Below are 11,395 nucleotides of genomic sequence, written 5' to 3' on the forward strand. Positions count from 1 at the left end.
CCCCCCTCCCTGGGCAATTGTACGGAGATACTTGTGCGTCCTTGGCAGTGCCTCCCCCCTTCAATCTCTCTCCCCTTCCTTCCTTCCTTCCTTTCCTCTTAAATCTCCTTGCTTTCCCCTTCAATCTCCTTCCTTTTCCCTTCAATCTTCCTTCCTTCCTTCCATCTCCATCCCTTCCCCTTCAATCTCTCTCTCTCTCCTTCCTTCCTTTCCCCTTCAATCCCTTCTCCATCTCCTTCCTTTCCCCTTCAATCTTCCTTCCTTCCTTCCTTTCCCCTTCAATCTCCTTCCTTCCCCTCCAATCTTCCTTCCTTCCTTCCATCTCCATCCCTTCCCCTTCAATCTCTCTCTCCTTCCTTCCTTCCCCCTTCAATCTTCCTTCCTTCTCCATCTCTTTCCTTTCCCCTTCAATCTTCATTCCTTCCTTCCTTTCCCCTTCAATCTCCTTCCTTTCCCCTCCAATCTTCCTTCCTTCCTTCCATCTCCATCCCTTCCCCTTCAATCTCTCTCTCCTTCCTTCCTTCCCCCTTCAATCTTCCTTCCTTCTCCATCTCCTTCCTTTCTCCTTCAATCTTCCTTCCTTCCTTCCATCTCCATCCCTTCCCCTTCAATCTCTCTCTCCTTCCTTCCTTCCTTCCTTCCTTCCTTTCTCCTTCAATCTCCTTCCTTCTCCATCTCCTTCCTTTCCCCTTCAATCTTCCTTCTTTCCTTCCTTCCTTCCTTCCTTCCCCCTTCAATCTCCTTCCTTTCCCCTCCAATCTTCCTTCCTTCCATCTCCATCCCTTCCCCTTCAATCTCTCTCTCCTTCCTTCCTTCCTTCCTTCCTTCCTTCCTTCCTTCCTTCCTTCCTTCCTTTCCCCTTCAATCTCCTTCCTTCTCCATCTCCTTCCTTTCCCCTTCAATCTTCCTTCCTTCCATCCCCTTCCCTCCCTCCCAACATTTTTGAGCAAGGAAGAGTAAGCTTCTCCAGCGAGCATTGCTACTGTATTTTCCGGCATATAAGATGACTTTCTAAACCATGAAAATCGTCTCAAAAGTTGGGGGTCGTCTTATACGCCCAGTCGTCTTATATGCCGGAAAATACGGTACTGATATTAAATGTTTCAGAGCTTTTATTTCACTTTTCTTATGCATCACATCATAGAATGACAGAAAAGTGTGCTATTGATTCTTATCAACTGTTCAAAAGATGGTAGGTGGGAACTGCATGCAACAATTAGATAGTGACTTACTCATAACCTTTTGAATATAAGGATTGCACTTGCATATATACCATTTTGGAGGACTAGATATTTAACTAATATTGATCAGGTCCATGTTTATCTCTCTCAATATTGCAGCTACCTTACTTTTGTGTCTTCATTACTGTTTTTTTCTGATCATTGAGGGTGTCGCTTTGGTTTTCTTTTTCTTTTTTTGTTTTTGTACTTAGTTGAGTAGTTTACATTTGAAAACTAGTGAAATAGTGCAAAAAAAGAGAACCACTTTTAAGATGAACTTGACCCCTTAAGATTTACTAACATCATATTTAATTATAGCTAAGACATCTAAATAAGTGGTTAAAGGAATCTCTTGAGGATTCATAGAGTGCACTCATGTGACTTGCATTTCATGGTATGTTACAGGTTTAAACAAAACCATATTCTATAGCACACTGTGCTGATATCTTTCTTCAGATTGGACTCAGAGGCCTGGGAGCCATTAGTTCCAGTTTCACCACTGAATGATATTTATATTCTTCTGCATTTTCCTTACTCAACAGGACCTCACATTTTTCATTTTTTTTTCCTTGTGAAATCAAAGGATTGAAGTAGACAAACTGTTTTGGGATAAGAAAACATTTATTGGAAAAGTATAATTTTTAAAAAATGGCAATCACACTCTGTGGAGAAATATAATATCTAGTGATACTTTAGTTTTCCCCCCACATTTGCTGAAAATTAGATTTTAAGATATCACATGTTTTGCACTATCTCTGGAAAATTATTTTAATAATTATTAGTGAAGAAAATGCTAGTTAAGTGAAGAAGAATCTCCAAGACCAACCTAGGGTCTAAATCATTTTTTATTTTTGGAAAGTAAAACATAACTTATATTCTTTCAGTTTCAAAACATTTTCAGATTCAATTCAGAAAATCCCTGTATCCCTCTCCCTCCCATCCTTTCTCCCAGTCTCTGTCAATGGAAAGAAACAATGAGTGCTAATCTCTTCCCTGACACATGTTATAACTAACACTTCAACTACACTGTCTCTTCAGCATCTCACCACTTACTGAAGCAGTGGGGTGTAAGGGAGATTTTTTTGTGTGTGTTTCCTCTTTGTCTCTCTTTCTGCCTGCTTTTTATCTGTGAGGTTATTAAATTCAAAGTACTTCTTTTCTACTTTTTAAATTAAATCTTTATTAAATTTCAAGATCAAACATTAAAATACAAACTAACATAAAAGAGAAAGGGAACAACAATACAAATTAAATGTGGCAGAGAAAAAATACAGCAAACAAATTTATAACAAAGATGACCTCCAATTTTCTTTTACTCCAGAGAAAAAAAATGCATAAAATAACCTATCTCTAAAGTTAAACAGATAATAACAATATTTTAAAATCCTAATAAACACTTTAAAGGCCAATATTCATAAAATATTCTTCTCAACTTTAATCCAACAGATATTACGTAAATTGTCCAATATATTTAACGTTATATTTAAAAATGCTACAATATTTCTCTAATCCAATCCAATCCAATCTAATCCTCAAATTCCAAAGTCAAAAGATCATTCCCCACCCCACCCCCCTTTATCTTGTAAGAAATCAAATAGTGGTCTCCAGCTTGCAAAAAAATTAGTCAAATTATTGTCGCTAAGTAAAGCAGTCAATTTTGCCATCTTCCTACTTTTACCAGAGTATTTGCTCTCTGACTCTGCCTGATAGGATGTAACTAGCTAGGAATTAGACTTTTCCTATTCCTTTCATGTAATTCTTCTAATACATTTCTTTTGGAAAGAGCTGCTCAATTCTTTCTCAGATTATATTCCTACTCTCCAGAAACATACTCAAACCACTTCCTCAAATACCCATACCTCTTAAGGTTCCTCAACAACTAGTATTCATACACTAAACTTATCAGGCATGGAATCACATAGTTATAATCTTCACTAATATTTTTTATTTAAATTACAGAAACCACAATTGTTAGACAAGTTTATGTCCTGTTTTATGGGTAATGTTGTGTCCTGAGCCTGCAAAGGCAGGCTCGGGACGTTGCAACAGTCCCGGGCAGTTGCAAGCTGCCCGGGACCAGACTGGCTGGCGCCAGCACTCGCACACATGCGTGAAGTGCAAAGCGCGCCAAATGTTGCCATTTGGCCCGGGGATTGTCTTTAAGAGGAGGAGAGAGGCTTGTGTGCCTCGGCGTTGTAACAGAGCTGCTGGACATCAATAAAGAGGCTTCTGAGAACTACCAAATGACTCCTGAAGTTATTGCCTTTTGCTGAGGACTCAACAGGTAAGGTGTTTCATAGTTTTCCAGTTTCACTTTCATCATCATCATCATCATCCTAGCCATTGCCTATCCACTGCAGAATGGAGGCCTCTTCTGCATGTTTCCAACCAATATGATCTTGAGCTTTTCTTTGCCAGTTGGGCCTTACTGATGTCGTTGTTCCATCTTATTTTAGGTCTCTTTTGTGGATGCTTTTTATCAAGTGGGATCCATTCTATGGCTGCCTTGGTCCACTTGCCATCAGTTCTTCTTGCTAGGTGACCAGCCCATTTCCATTTCAATTCTTTTTCCTCTCTTGATGGCATCATATACCTTTGTTTGTTCTCTAATCCATGTGCAGCTTTCACTTTATTTTGCACTAAATCTCTACATGACTTCTCTAAAGGCTTCATTAGATATAAAAGAGGATATGACATGGCCTTACAGAATTACACCTAAGATCATTTAGGTGCTATTTAAAGTATAGTTTAAACTTTTAAAGCAGAGGACCCCAACCTTTTGGGCACCAGGGACTGGTTTCATGGAGAAAGGACCAGCGAGTGCGTGGTTTTGTGTGCTGTCTGCAGGGATGGGCCTTTGCTTGTTTGTGCGGACCGGTTGCTGGCATGCTGTGGCCCGATACCTCTACTTTAAAGGACTAAACAGCTTAAGACTTGATAATTTAAAGTGTCATTTACTTTAATATGATATCAGTCTATTCAGATCAGCTCTCTTAAAAATGAACTCAATTTCCAAAGTCTTAAACAAGCTCTAATTTTTTGAGGCTTGTTTGCTGAGCACACAAAAGACCCCCCCCCATTTTGCTTTAAGCTATAGATTATATACCTTGAATTGATACATTAACCCCTGTTCTTTCCAAATTCAGGAAAAGAATACTAGCCTTATATTTCATCCATGCTTTTTAAAGTTGAATTGATTTTAATGATTTCAATATTTTAATTCTTAGATATCTTGAGTGGTTTCATAGATTCTGAAGGAGCCATTTAGACCAATCTCCTGCCAGTGTAGAAACCCAAATTAAAGTATCCTTGACTGATGTCTAATTTGACTTGAACACCTCCAGAGAAATGACAAAGAATTTGCTGCTTTATTCAGTAGACTATTGTCAAGCTTCAGTTACAGTTTTAGGGTGTTCCAAATATTAAACTGAAACCTGTTTTCTTATAATCTAAGTCCATATTTATACTTCTTGGTCTTTCTCTACATGCCACTGCTTCAAGTACTTATTCACCCTCACTGACCTTTTCTCAGTGCTAAACACACACAGTTTCCTTACTAAGGCTTAATTGCCTAACTGTATTTCTCAGGTTCTCTGAATATTTCTAAAATGTGATACACAAAATTGAGATCACATCTAAACAACACAAAATATAGTCAAATTATAATGTTTTGTGATGCTTTCTTTATTATTTATTTACTATTCTTTTGACAGAATGTAATTTGCCTTTTAAGCAACCACTTCATATTGCTAAGTCATATCCAGCTTGTGATTAACCACAGTTCAAAGTATTATTTGAATCTAGGTGTACTCCATCCACATCAGGTTTTGCATGACATGCTAAAGGCCACACAAAAGTAAGCAGGACTACTTTTATTTTTCTCCCATTTAATTATTTTCTTTAATTATTTTCCCTTTGATTCATTTCATGTATTTATTTCACAGCATTTCCATGCTGCTCCAGTTATAAAACTCTGGCAACTTAGAAAAATAAAAGTAAATGCTTATCCCAGGTCCTCGGTTCTAGACCCAAATGCCAAATCAAGTCTGAATATCTGGCTGACTGTGTGATGAACAAATATAATAGTACCACAATAAAAGCTACAGGATGAAAGTATAATAATTTAAAAGTAACACTCCAAATTATGATACAAATCATAGCAAAAATATACTGTTTTATAACTTGGGGGGGTGATACTAATAATGACCCCACCCAGAAAACTAGATTTTTCTTCATCATCAGAGTCATTATTTTTTTAGCATTATAGTTCTCTCTACTGTTAAGAGACAACACCGCAGCCTCTCTTTTTCATTTTTTTAAAAACAAGCAGAAGAGCAAGTAGAAAAGGAAACTGGTTGAGTAAATAGGATGAAAGTCTTTTTTTACATTTTCTGCAGCTTGGGAAGATGGCTAAAGAAAAAAATGGGGAAAAATGATATTATCTTTCAAGTTTGGAGAGATATAAACAGATAAAGTGGGTGTCCAGGTCTCTGTGAAGGTTAAACCCTCATTTTGCCCTTAATCTTCCCTAATCTCCAAAATGTACAAATAAGTTCAAAATGTTTGACTTAAGACTTTAGGAGGGTTTGGGCCAATTATGAAATATTCAACTCCCCACAAGGGGTTATACAGACTTGAAGTATTTTCAGTATTCCTGACCTAAATGAACCATTTTTCATTATGCACTTTTCTGCCTAATTAACTAACCTTAACTTGACTTTGAATTTTGATTCTACGAGCTATTTCAGTTTGATGTAATCAATAAATCTGATAAGCATAAACTATATTTCTTCATTATCTTCATGAAAACTTACAGGGGCTAAAGTTAAACCCTTTGAGATCTATTTTATATCTCACTACATTTTTATAAGGAGCTGGTGCTGCATAATATTTTTAAGCCAACTATACATCATCCTAATAGACATGCTATCAGTTCATACATATCTAACTTGGCAATCAAAATATATTAGGTATTTTTCAAACACTCTACTAAACATTAGTTAAAGGTTGGAATAGTTCCTCAGCTATTGTTGATGTTCCTAGGATTGCTCCCACTTAGTTGCAAGGTTGACTTGTTTTGCACTGTGCTCTCTTCAATTATTATGAGGATGGATCTTTTTTTCACCCTGATGCTGACTATAGCTGAGATGGAGTTAGTGGCCCAAAGTCATCCAGCTGTCTACCATGTTAAGGGAAGTCTAGAAGTTTGGTCTCCCTGGTCCTAATTTATCATCTTAACCTCATGCTGACTCTCATGAATAGTTAATCAGTAAAATGTTGAAAATAACCTGCCATGCGAGATAATAACAACAAACTATATTACTATTTCCTTCTCTGTCTGGATATCATGAATGAAATAACTTAGAACCAAAGTCTATCATGAAACCACCCACATTAACTAAATGCTCCATTACCAAAGAAACAACTCAACCTCCCACAAGAGAAGCTATATAAGAACACTATTTAGAAAAGCACAAACCGTGAACACCAGAAAAAGGAAACAGATCATCTATACATCATCTTTCAATAAAATGGATACCTAAGCAACTTTATCAAAAAATGCCTGACCCACTCAATCCATTGCAGCATAACCAACTCAAGCAATGAAAAGGATAACACTGCCATACATTAAAAATATCTCAAAAACAACCCACAGACTGTTTCAACCACATGGTATCACCATAGCACCCAAACTAAACCCCCCAAAAACATCCTAAGCAAATCTAAAGAACTGGCAGCCATAGAAGAAAAAAAACGGAGTCATCTACAACATGCAGTGTAAAGACTGTAATAGTCACTACATAGGACAAATTTGCAGAAGACTAGCAGAGCATATCTATGAATTTCATTGCAGTTAGAAGACATAATGAAACCTCCTTAATTTCACAATAGATGGACAGACTTAACCATAGTTTCAGCTGGGAAACATGAATGTCATAAACAAAGTCCAAAAATGCTAGAGAATTTTTGCCTGGCACTCAGATAACAGGCACATAGAGATAAACAGCATCTATATACCATTCTAAAGAGACAATCAAAAAGCCCAAAGGAAACAAAAAGACCAGAACACCTTGCCAACAATCACCAAGCAAATAAGCTGAGATTAACATCAAAACCAACAATGAAGCAGTAAACAATGAACTACCAACTCAATAACACTCTCACAGACCAGCCATTAGTACAGTATATAAACAGAGAGCAAGCTCCTCTCACTTCTAGCGCTAATGATGTTACTTAGGTAGTGAAAAACCCACAAGAAAATAACAAAGCTCAGAGAGCACCAAGGACCCTGCCTAAGGAATTCAAAAAAAATAGAGTATTTATGATTCTTCTCCCCTATTTTTCTCCATAAAATATATACCAGAATAATCAAATTACTTATAGTGTGAGATCCAGTCTTGAAGTTGTCTTAGATGATTAGTATAATTTTAAGAATGTTGAGGTTGATACGGTAATTATCATATATACTTAGTATAGCATGAACCAAACCACATTATTTCTCCAAATTAGTTTCCAAACTAATGAAATATAACAGGGATAGAACTATTCCCTTCACAAAAACACCTCAAATAATAGTCAATGAGTTTACACATCACAATAAGGCATGTTTGGGTTAGACAGGGCTGGTTTGGTTTACAGCTATATTTCATAATTTAGCATATTGTGCAAACACAGTCATTATGCTTCTCAAAAATGAGCAGGATGAAAGACATCATGACATACTTCATGTCAAAAATGGTTTTACCATTTTCATCTTTGAAAATATGTTCTCCAGATTATTTTTAAAAAACTACATTGTATCATACAACTGTATGTACTGCATATTCTTTTTTAAGTTAAAAAGTTAAAAAAAAATAAAGCAGTGGCCAACTTGGAGAACTTAAAGCTGTGACAATCTGCATTGAATGAACTTTACAATGTAAAATGAAATCTTGCCAAGCCATGCTTAAAACCTACTTGCCAGGAAAAATACTTCTAATAATTGTTTCTTAAAGAGAATACTTAAGGCAGATTTAAAAATAATACACACATACTTAGGAAGAAAAACAAATCAGTTTCCAAATCTTCATGAAGGCATGAAGTCATTTGGAAAAAGAATACTCCATCTAATAAATGACACTACACAGCCAAGCTGCTTTTCCCTCTAAGCCATATGGCAAGAGAAAGTGATATCTAATTTTTGCTTTCAGATCAAGAAAGCAATTCAGACATGCTCATTAAGCTTGGCTGGGACAATTTTGCCTGTAAGACTTTTAATGATGCACAATAAATAACCATGACATACCTGTTTCTTTAAACTTTGCTTGTTAAATGAATACATTCATCTTGTAGCACTTACATAGAAAAACAGTTCTTATTTAGGGGAAATTAGTGAAAGTAAGGAATTTTGACATGGAAGGAGAAACAATAGGGAAAAAGAAAGGTGCCATGTCACGGGCTTGTCAGCCTCATACCCTGTAGAACATTTTCTGAATAAGCAAATGTACTAGGCACCCTCAAAGGATTGTATGAATATATTATGTTATTTCTATAATTTCTTTGGCTGAACTTCCTTTGGCAGCCAACTGAATAGGAGCTCCAACTTGATTCTCCGGTTCTTTTTGTAAGTTTTCTTCCAAACATTGGTCAATTTCATTTCTCAACAACCATGTCCCTGCCATTCTGAGGCATCCCAAATATTTAAACCTTGCTCTTACTTAAGTAGATAGATCTAATGCTATTGAGTTAAATAAATTAGCTATCTACGATCTGGGTTGATATTAGCAAGATAGAAAGGGGGAAGGTAGAAAAGGATAAGAAATAAAGAAGCCCATTACAGAAACATTACATAGGTGACCATAAATAGAAAAGCCTTTGTGATGTAAGGGTGGAAGAAATAGGCCCATGCTTTAATCCATCATTTTGCTTTATATTTGACTGGAGTATTTAACTTGGTAAAAGCTATTCTTCATCTCTTTAGGTTGATATGACTGAAATATTCTAGATCTATTAAGTTTAAGTGTTAGATTTCTCGTGAGTTTCATATTTGCAAGGCAAATTGACATTTGAAGAAATGCATCTTTGGAAAGTCTATGCCTATCAGTTTCACAAGACACTCTTATTTTAATGGTCTTTAAGTAAATAATCTATCTCTTGTAACAATCACGTTTTAAAAAACATATTGACAGTCACATTAAACAATGAACAAAAATAAAATATTGTCTATCTTCCCTACCCATTTCTAAAACACAGCAATTTTTTTGCCCAATGTACCTACAATGTATTTTGCTTGGTCCTAACAATTTTATGCATCCTACCTACAGCTTCATAAATTAAAACCTTAAGGTACTTTTCTGCCAATATTAAAAACATCTCACTAATGGAAGAAAGGTTTCAGAACAGCATGTTAATTCAATCCACCTAATCTCTTCACTGTCCTTTCCTTTTTCTTTTTTAGTGTATCAAGACAAGAGGAGTTTGGCAGCACAATTCTCAAAAAGAATGTTTGCCAATAGAACTTGGCTCATATACAATAACAGGGGAAGTGAATAGTATGATCTGGAATGAGTTAAGAGTAGCAGTGGACTTTTCAACTTCTGAATTCTCTCGATTTGAATCTATAACAGCAAAATAGTATTATTATTATCATTCGTCACACAATCAGCCAGATGGTAAGACTGGATTTGGCATTTTTATCCACCATCAAGTCCTTCTCATTATTGTTATTGTTATTTATTATATGTATTGTTTATGTATGCATACATACACACTTGCCTCATGTACAATAACAGGGACACACACAAACACACACAGAGAGTCCAAAATCACAATAAAATATAGGTTATAACCAGTGGTGGGATTCAAATATGTGAACAACCAGATTTCTGTGTGGATGCCACTTCCAGAAGTCCATTCTGGGCCTAGGCAACAAAAAATTAGCTACCGGTTCTGCTGAAGTGGTGCGAATCTGCTGAATCCCACCACTGATTATAACTAAAAGATGGGGAGGGAGGGAGCAGCATATACAGGGAGGGAGGTGGTATCTCCTATTGGTCCATCAATCACCTCAATGAGATATTCCCTCTTTGGGCTCCTAAGCCAACTGGCAGAGCCAGGTCTCCAGGCTCTTGCAGAAGGTCAGGATGGTGGGAGCCAATCTCACCTCAGAGGGACAAGATATTACAAAGGGCCACAGTAGAAAAGGCTGTTTTCCTGGACCTGCCAACTAGAATTTCATGGCTAATGGTGTCTGTGGCATGCCTACTCTTCTGGCACAGATGGGGCGGCCCGGTCCCATTGGATGAGATGATTCCTCAAGTAGCATGGACCCCATGCCATGGAGAGCTTTAAAGGTAATAACCAATACCTTGAATTGCACCTGGAAGCAAACTGCAGTCAATGTTTATAAATATATAAGAAGAACAGTGGTGTAATATGGACCACTCTAGGAGCCCCAAAAATTGCTTGTGCCACCGCTCTGTGCACCAGTTGTAGCTCTGAATGCTCTTCAAGGGTTGACCCATGTAGAGTGCATTGCAGTAGTCCAAATATGAGATGATCAGGGCTTGAATGACTATTACCTCTAAGGCAGTGTTTTTAAAAATATCTTTCATTTGGGGTAGAATAGGTTTGCAGAACTGAATAGATGAGGATTCTGCAGCCTAATAGCACTTCAAGAAAAATATTTGTGGAGTTCCTTTTCACCTCTCCAAAACGCTATGTGCAGAATCAGAAAGCTGCTCTAATGGCTGAGATGAAATCTCCAGAGATGAATCTACCAGGATTTGTTTTTCTTCCTTCAGAGGGAAATTCTCTCAACACTGAAGGATCAGTCAGTGTAGAATACACTGTATTAAGAGGAATTGACTTGATATAATGAGCTTACTATTCAAAATAGATTAAATATTAATATGACTTTAAAAACTGTTGTTGTTTGTGGGTTGTGTAATAAAAATGTTCTGAATTCAAATATTAAGTTAAAAATCATTGTGTAAAGTTTATTAAACAAACATCCCCCTTCCTCATCTATGGAATATGCATTACTATAAAGATTCAGTTTCAGTGCCTAACTCAATTTAGTCGGACCCTTTTAGATTTTGAAGAGCCACACACAGAGATCCACAAAGGGAAGTGCATATTGCTTATGGACTTTTTAAATTCCTTGGTTTTAGGGGAATTGGAGCTCCTTCTACAAA

Source organism: Crotalus tigris, unplaced genomic scaffold, assembly GCF_016545835.1.
Source record: "Crotalus tigris isolate CLP2741 ecotype Arizona unplaced genomic scaffold, ASM1654583v1 scf7180000024359.8030256, whole genome shotgun sequence".
NCBI classification, from domain to species: Eukaryota; Metazoa; Chordata; class Lepidosauria; order Squamata; family Viperidae; genus Crotalus; species Crotalus tigris.